At 39.5% G+C, this 9029-nt stretch overlaps 1 long non-coding RNA gene across 1 annotated transcript; it reads left to right on the top strand.

Moving 5' to 3' along the window:
• Positions 1-5981: 5981 nt before the first annotated feature.
• LOC143676574 (uncharacterized) lies at positions 5982-7271 on the top strand. The gene is made up of 2 exons (XR_013172193.1): positions 5982-6185; positions 6320-7271. It is a non-coding gene; the product is annotated as an uncharacterized LOC143676574 (long non-coding RNA).
• Positions 7272-9029: the final 1758 nt, after the last annotated feature.

The raw sequence follows: 9029 nt of genomic DNA, 5'->3' as shown, positions 1-9029 counted from the left end.
CCCAATAATTGACAGAATGTGATAATTAGGACAAGGCATCTGTCAGTTAATTGCCTTTTCCTCAATAAATATTTACAATTTTTACATTTTCTCATAGCTTCTAATTTCTAGATACCATTACCTTCTGCATCCTCAACTATCTTACTATGAAGTTCAGACAGGAATTGATATAAAGGGTGGCTAGACACCCTGTCTGAAAAACACACCGCGCAAATGCAAGGTAAGGAGTATTTGGCTAGACGTGATATGAATTGGCAGAAAGGAATCCGAACAGGAAGAGAAAGGGTTTGCTATTTTAGGTTGCCTTTGTGTGCAATTCAGACTAACCACTGGAGCACTGGCATTCATTGGTTCACTGGTTCATTTATTCAACAAGTATTTGTTGAATCTCTAACACCATAAAGGGCCTGTGGGATACAAAGACTGTTTAAGGAGCTCCTGATCTAGTGGAGTAGACCTCCACGTAAACAAAAAGGGTGACAGGACCAGAGCAAACCCTGATGATTTTGCCCTGCCTATGGACTGGTGTTGGCCTGTGGGAGACTTCAGAAGGACAATGAGATCATAAGGACAATTTTAACAAAAGCACTTCAGGATCTTTAGAGCTTGAGTCCCACTACTTTTAATTGTATGCCCCTTTTAGGAAAATACTTTGAACATTCTGTTAGTCAGGATTTCCCAAAGGAACAGAACCAACAGGATATATGCACATATTTTTAAAATAGGAATTCATTCATGTGACCACAGGGATTGGCAAATCCAAGTTCTGTAAGGCAGGCCACAAATTGGAAACTCCTATGGAGGTGAATTCCTCAGGAGAAACTTGCTGGCTGAAGTAGAAGCAGGAATTCTTCTTTCTGACTTCTGAAACCCTCAGTTATGGCTTTAAGTCCTCCAACTGATTAGGTGAGGAAACTCCCCTCGTTACTGAAGGCAGTCTCATTTGTTGATTGTAGATGCAATCAGCCGTAGATGCAGTCGACTGATTACAGATGCAAATCCATCTACAAAATACTCTTGCAATATCACTCAGGCCGGTGGTTGCTTCACTGAATAACTGGACACCGTAACCTAGCCAAGTTGACACATGAAATTAACCTTCACAAACATAGACTGTTAATATATGTATATCATTATTTGCACATAGAGTTAACTCAAGTACTCCCTGGATAATGCACACCCCATTTTGAAGAGCTGCTGTGTCAATAAACTTAACAGTGATTGTTCCTATACAACACGAGTTCAGAATATTTGGGTAGCAGAGACCAGGGATGATGCTAGAAAGTTTAGAAAGTTAGGCAGGGGCTAATCAATACTGCTGAGGGTCTCATAAGTCAGGGATTCTCAAATGTGTTCCATAGCATATTAGTAGGGTTCCCTGAAACAAAAAAATGAACAAAAGTTTTCCGCTGTCAAAAAATTTGGAGATTGCAAAGTATTAAATTTCATTGTTATGAGACTAATATTTTACTTATCCATGTAACCTCATGAATACATTTTTTCTGTCAGACTAAGCTCTTCATTGAGACACCGTATTTCCTTTTTTTTTTTTTTTTTGATTGTTAATAACTACTGAGGGATTCTGGAAACATTAGGTTCATAAAAACCAGCACATAATTTGGAATTGAATTCAGGGTTTTTACAGATGGGAGCAACATGACTCCGTTAAACTTTTTTTAGAGATGTTTCTCCTTTGCCTTGTACTATTTTCTTTTTCTTTCACTGAACAGTAGTAAATGAATTAGTCAGTAATTTTGTTTTGAGTAAAATGAATAATCCAAAAACTTCTTTGGTTGTTCTGTTTTTGAAAACTAGTTATCTGCAGAGGCCAGATAAGTAACTCTCCTTTGGTTGTCAGTTGAGGGGCTTCCCAATGGCTGAAATACTGGCCATTCCCAGCACAGTTCTAAATATTCAGCATAAGGATTTGAATCTCCAGAAGACCATTCTTAAAATATGCTAATATCTCATCTACTGAGGAGCGTGATTTCTGGATGAGTGAAGATGACTATAGTAAGTAAGCCTACCTAGAGGTTCATTTTGGAAAGAAATATATTTGAAAGGCTTCACATAGCTCTGCTTTCACAAAGACAGCACAACAGACACAGGTTAACCTTTATTCAGTGACACAGAGTTGTAACTAGTGTTACTGATCACACTGTACTGTGACTGATGGGACATTGATATACCTGGGGATTCTTGTCACATAGATTGTTTTTTCACGTCTAAGCTAACTGGCCCCAAACCATGGTCTTTTCAGGAGCTTGTCTGCTTTTTATAATTATTCCTTACACTCTTCACTTTTAAGCATCTATATATACGTTTGCTGCAACCAGTATGGCCTCCCTTTTCTAATTAAAATTTCTTTGAGAATGAGAAAGCAGATACATGATGCTTGTGAGAATTGGGGCTAAGTAGCATCTGAGTGGCAGTCTGAGATCTCTGTGGAATAACTTAGGCTCTTGACTTAAGTCTCTCAAAGATCATTTCTGCTGACTTTGCATTTTTTTATTTCTTGAGTATTTAAAAAGTAACACGCATTTTCACATATCATTTTTCTTTGAATTTGTACAATAAGAGTGCAAATCAGATATTATCAACTGTCTCTTCATGTTAGTAGAGTTTCCAGATTTAGCAAATAGAAATATAGGACTCCTAATTAATGTTGAATTTCAATGCTTGTTTTTTCTTTTGTATACGTATGTCTCCTGGGGCTTAGTTGCATGGGACATACTTACACTGAAGAATTACTTGTTGTTTATCTGAAATTCATATATAACTGGGAATTCCATATTTTATATGGCACACCTACATGTTAGGAGACTGAGTTCAGAGAGCTTAGGAACCCATACAAATTTACATAGCTAGAAAATGTTAGGCTGGGATTTGGACAGAGACCTTTGGACTTCAAGTTCAGGGTTTACAATCAGTCTCCATATTACAGAAGATGCCAAAAGCCTGTCTTCCAGATAAGTAGGTTATTGATTCATGTGAGCTATATGACCACCAAATCAGACCATTTGTAGCCATTATCAGAGGAGATAATAAGAAAATATTACCCACCTGCAAGTTCTGGGGACTAAACATAGGACCTGTAAGTGTGATTGGGGTGGGGGTTATTAAGAATGTGTAGTGTTCCTGATGAGGCAGAACCAAAAAGCCACATAAGAGCTGGAGAGGAGTGGAGCCAGAGAGGAGTGGGGGAAATAATAATGGCTAGCACACCCCTATATATTCTTGTCATAGCCAGACATATCAACCTACATATGCAAAAGCCTAAGAGGTAGGTATTATGAATTTCATCCCCATTTTATAGATGAGGAAACAGACACAAAAACCCTGAGTAATTTGTCCAAGGTGGCACAGTTGATATGTGATGAAATTGAGATTTAAGCCAAGGCAATCTAACTCTGGATTTCACATTCTTAGCATCTATATAGGATAATTTAAGGGAAGAAGAAGCAACTTAGGCAAAAGGGAAAGCAATTTGAGGAAGGCAAGTAATGGGAAATAAAGACCACTATAGTTTTTCTGATAGTTGGTTTTTGTCTTGTTTTGATTTTGGCTGTTGACATGGGCTCATGTGGTTTTTGTTTGTTAGACAAAAGGTTCTACAACTTGGGAGTGCATCAGAATCACCTGGAGGGCTTGTTAAAACACTGATTGCTAGGCTCCATCTCCAGAGTTTCTGAATCTTGAGGTCTGGGGTGAAACCCAAGAACTTGCTTTTCTAACAAGTTCTCCTGCGATGCGATGCTGCTGATCTGGAACCATAGTTTGAAAGCCACAGACAGAGAAAATTGAGATGGGGTTAGATTAGGAAATGGTTTCAGAGTTCAAGGAGGGATCTGGCAAAGTATAACTGACGATTCTAGAGTCAACTTCAAACTGTTCTTTTTTAAATAAGAATTTTGAAATTTTATGCATGTATTTGTTGACCCTCCACACATACGTGCACAATCACACCCACAACCCATGTTGTGCTCTTATAATCTATTATAGAGACTCCTAGATTTAAAATAGCTAGAAAGCAGTGCAGGACTTAGATATTTGGAGCAGAGGACTTGGATTCTCCTTCTAAATTAGTAAGTTATATTCTGTGCCTAAGACACACATTTCCCCCTAGAAAATAAGGGAGTTGAGACAAGAAATTAATTGAATACATTCTGGCACTTGGCCATTAATTGTCATTTTGGAGAAAGTAATGATGTAGGAAAAAAATCCTTCCTACTGAATTTTCTTCTGTTAGCTTTTTACTTGAGCACAAGTGTTGATTGTGAAATTATTAACATAAGGAGATAAGCTAAAAATATATATTGCTCACAGCACCCACCCAGAGATAAAAATGATTAATATTTTGGATATTCTTTCAAAAGAGAACATGTATGTTATATTGATTATATAATACATTTAATTGGTGGTCTTCTTTTTAATAATATCCCAGGCCATGTTTATATGTTAATAGAGACTTTTGTGACCATTTTTAATATTTTTGTAACATTACATTATATGGTATTCCAAATTTATTTAACTGATCTCTACTGATGGGCATTTATATTGTCACTAATTTGGGGTGAACATGATAAGGGGCTCAATGAATACCCCTATATATAACATCTATATGGTCATGTCCATTCTAGATGTGGAATTGCCAGGACACAGGTATATCTGTCCATTTCATAAATTATTAAGTCAGAAAGGATTATAAGACATGTTAAGTCATGCCACTTTCATATATATATAATATATATAATATGTATATATATACACACACATATGTGTATATGTTTATTCTTTGAGTGTCTAATTCAAAGAAGAGAGCCAGAAAGATATACAAATATTATTACTTGGTCAATAGATGGGGTAATTTTAAAATTTGCTTCATTGTGTTTTTTTCTGTATTTTCTAATTAATCAGCACTCAGGAGTTTGTTGAGATTTTCTGCAAGGAACAGTCTTGCTCTCACTATATACCACCTGCAAGTTGGAACCAGAAAAGTGAGAGGAGGCATCTGTGTTGGAACAAGAGACAGTGAGAGAGGGATTCTTTATTTCAGGCAGAAGGGGAAGAACTTGGCTTAAAAAGAAAAGAAAAAAAGCTGTAGCAAAATCAAAATGAAATGCATCCATTCCCCCGTGTCCTTGAGCCCATCATATCTCGCAAAAAGGAGGAAAGATCGTCTGGAACATTCTTTTAAACAGAAGCGCAGTGCCAAGGTCGGCAGGCACAATCTGCGAGAATGGCCATTTGAGGGTGTTTTGACAAGGCTGCATTGGAGACTGAATTTCTTGTTTTGTGAACTGATCACTGACCTGATCCAACATCCTCTAGCTGGAAGGCTGCAAGGAGTCGGCTCTGACTGGGAGCCCATTCAAACAGGGAGAGAGCGCGCCAATAGGGGCCGTTTGGGTTCAGCAGAGGAGCACTGAGGAAAATCAGCCGGGCCAGGGTCGGCGTGGCAGAGCGTCAAGGCTCTGAGCGGCAGCTGCCGTGGGAGCCCAGTGTGCCCAGACACAGGCCTGCGTGCAGACAGATAGCAGGAGGCTGGAGGCTGCCAAACAGGCGCAGTCTGGGCATGCAGCAAACGTCGGAGGCAGCAGCCTGGTGAGAGGACAGGAGAGAGCTGTGCTGTGTGGGAAGGTATCTTCTGATTGATTCCCTGGTCCAGAAGCCTGGCGATGCCAGTCAATCAGCACAGGATCTGTGTGGGGTGGGGGGAAGGGAAGAGGAAGCGAGAGGAGAGGGGGCGGGTGGGAAGTGTGCCAAAAAGAATGTGTGGAGCCTTCCAGAGCATCGGCGGGAAGAGCACGCAGGGCTGCTGTGCCGGAGCGAAGGCTGGTGGAAGATCCCTGCTGGAAACGGGCAGCCGCTGGCGGCCAAACAGCATCTCCGGGGGTGGGGGTGGGGCGTACTGTCTGCGCAAGTATTTTGTCCTCTGTGGAGCATGAGGGCAGTTCCAACGGACCGAGGACGTTGTGCGGCCGCGCGCGGGCACCATGTGACGGCATTTGCAGCCTCGATCCCAAGGCTGGGAATCCAGGCAGCCCCTGCGTTGGGTCCCTTTGCCCTTTTCCCACAGGAGCACCGGTAGCAAAGTACACAAATCCTCCGTAGATCGTATCGTACTTTTTTCCCAATGCTGCATGATCTGGCTACCTGCCTCTCCCCTGGATTATCTAGTACAGGTAAATTATTTTAGCTTGAGTTTGCCCGGGGAACAATGTACTTTCAAGTTGATTCATGGTGCCCACTCGACACTTTTCTATTGACGTCTCTGTTTTTTCTGGTTTCCTTTTTTTTTTTTTTTTTTTTTGCCAAGAAGTCCTTTGAAACTCAGACAGCGGGCTTCTGCGCCGGATCAGTGATGGTTTGGAGGGCAGTGAAACCTGGTATCTGAAGGAGAGCTGTTGATTCACAATATGGAGTCATTGCATAGGAGGACAGGATGGGGAAAACTGGCAGCTTCCCTGCCCGTTTTTATTTTGTTCTACAGGTGTGGCCTTCTTATTTTATTTAAAGTGAATAAACTTCAGTGTGGCAGATGGATCTTCATTCAAATACAGGAGCAAAACATAATGAAAAGCCAAATTTAAATTGCCAATGTATTATTTGCCCTTTTGAATTATCCACATCTCTACTCAACTTCAGTAGAGGAAATAATTGTGACAGGGGACTATTTATAGACAGAATTCTACATAAAGCTTAGAGTGACTTTCTATCACAAATACCGTGTTCGTAGACCATAGACTGTTATGTCCTGATTACAAAATGAAGAAATCTGTTGACCAAATCTGCTTCGGTGCCCAGGGGTGTAGCAGCACCTACTGAGTGGTGGTGTCCTGTGGCTTGAGAGATGAAGAAAGACCTTGTCAATTGAGAAGAAACTTTAGGCCACTCACCAATCAAAGTCAGCAGCAGCTTAGATGCCTCCTGAACAAAAACCAAAGAGCCACGAGGAGGAGCTAATGACTGACCGAGTTTTTTACTCACCAGTGTTTAAAGCAAATTACCTCCGCAGGCCTCCTAACCTCAGCTGCTGGCTCAGGGTGTTGAATTATTTACATGGTAATGGATGGACCAGGAATCATCTCCCTTCAAGCAGCTCACCAAGGAGAGCAACTGCATCTCCTTGTTGCATTTGCGGATTCCTGCCGGCAAGGAAAGAGGCCTTGAAACCTTCCTGCAGACAGACAGGTGGAGAAAGTGCTGCATCAGCAAAACCTCTTAATGGCTCTCATTTTAAATTAAAAAAATAAAATAAAATAAAAACATACTGACAGTATGTTTTTTGATAATTCCCATGGTGTCTGGGCAATGCTGACGAGAAGGCGAGTCCGAATGAATGATTTTCTGGGTAACATGGAGATTCCTCTTTTGAATACAGGATAATTTTCGTTCAGAGAAGACAGCTGGTGGGGTCCACGTGCCTGGGTTTAAATTCCAGATCTGCCATTTAATAGCTTATAAGTTTGGGTATGTTTCTTAATCTCTTTATTCCTCTTTTTTTGCATCTGTACTAGCACTGCCTCTCTCCCAGGCAGTGGGGAGAATAAAGCGAGTTTGTACATCTGTAGATATATGCATGTAAGGTAGCACCCAGCTCTGGTGGGTTTTCTGTTCTCTGCGGTGGACTTCATTCTAAACTGATGAGGAATTTCAAAAGCAGCCACACTGTTCCATTAAGCATTTCTTTTACCACTTTAGCATATTCACTTTCAGAGGTACTTCAAAATAAGAGTCTTTGTAAAGGTAGAAATGAGAACCTCCAAGTAATTTTCAACATTTTGAAAAGCCTGGTGATACTATGGTTGATCTAACTAAATTCAGAATCGGTTTCTTTGCTTTGGGCAGAATTCTGTCAAATCGGAATGTTTGTCACAGTTTGCTCAGAGAGGCAGGAATCTTGCAGTATTTAAAAAAAATGTATAAAAAAAAGAATAAAGGCATTACTTTCAGGTAGATAGGATCTTTTGATATTTGGGAACTATATGGGTAAAATCGTAAATTTTATTTGGTAGGAAAAAGTTTGGAAACTCCTATTGTATCAATATTAAATATTATCTTGGTCTTCATGATTATTTTCATATGGTATTATTGTATAGCCATTTAATTAATGATTAAAAAAAGTTTGACTTGGAAAAGCAATCAGTTTATTTCCTAGTTGTAGAATAAGCAATCACAGAAAAAGGATTGTATAAAAGAAGGAGAACTTCAGTGAAGAAAATAAAATGCTTCTAGTATTTGGCACACTATGAAAAATCCTTCATTAATGTTTAGAGGCATTTCCTGTTTTTTTTTGTTTAATGTTTTTAATTGCTTATATACACAGAAAAGAAAAAAAAACAATGGTTTTCAAAGTATACTTCAACAAGTAGATATAGAATAGAATTTCAGAATTTGTTATGAGTTAGCATTCCACTATTTCAGATTTTTCCTTCTAGCTACTCCAAAATACTGGAGGCTAGGAGAAATTTTGTGAAAAATAACATATAAACAAACAAAAAAACCCAATAAATTTCAAAGTACATCACAACAATTAGTTGTAGAACAGATTTCAGAGTATGGTATGGGTTATAATTCCACTATTTTAGAATTTTATTTTTAGCTGCTCTAAGATACTGGAGACTAAAAGAAATATCAATATAATGATTCAACAAATATACTATGTTGTTAAACCCTACCTTCTCTGTTCTCTCACTCTTTAGGGGTGTTTGGACTATGCCCATTCTAACTTCTTCATGTTTAAAGAGGCTGTCAATAGTAAGGGGTAGGGAGATAGAACTAGTTGATATTCTGGAGAGGCTGGCCTCTCTGCATTTCAAGACTTATCTGATCCAGGAGGTTGTATTTTTCTGGAGAGTTATCCTAGTGCATGAACCCTTTACAAAATCTTATCTAATGCTCTAGGTGTTTTTTAGGGTTGGCTGGAATGGTTTTGGTTGGGGCTTGGCAAGTTATGGTAGGTAGCAATGTCTAACTGAAGCTTGCATTAGAGTAACCTCCAGTGTAGCCTCTGGACTCTATTTGAT

Source organism: Tamandua tetradactyla, chromosome 3, assembly GCF_023851605.1.
Source record: "Tamandua tetradactyla isolate mTamTet1 chromosome 3, mTamTet1.pri, whole genome shotgun sequence".
Lineage (NCBI taxonomy): Eukaryota > Metazoa > Chordata > Mammalia > Pilosa > Myrmecophagidae > Tamandua > Tamandua tetradactyla.
The sequence above is the reverse complement of the archived record's forward strand: the minus strand, read 5'-3'. Positions and strand labels throughout refer to the sequence as shown.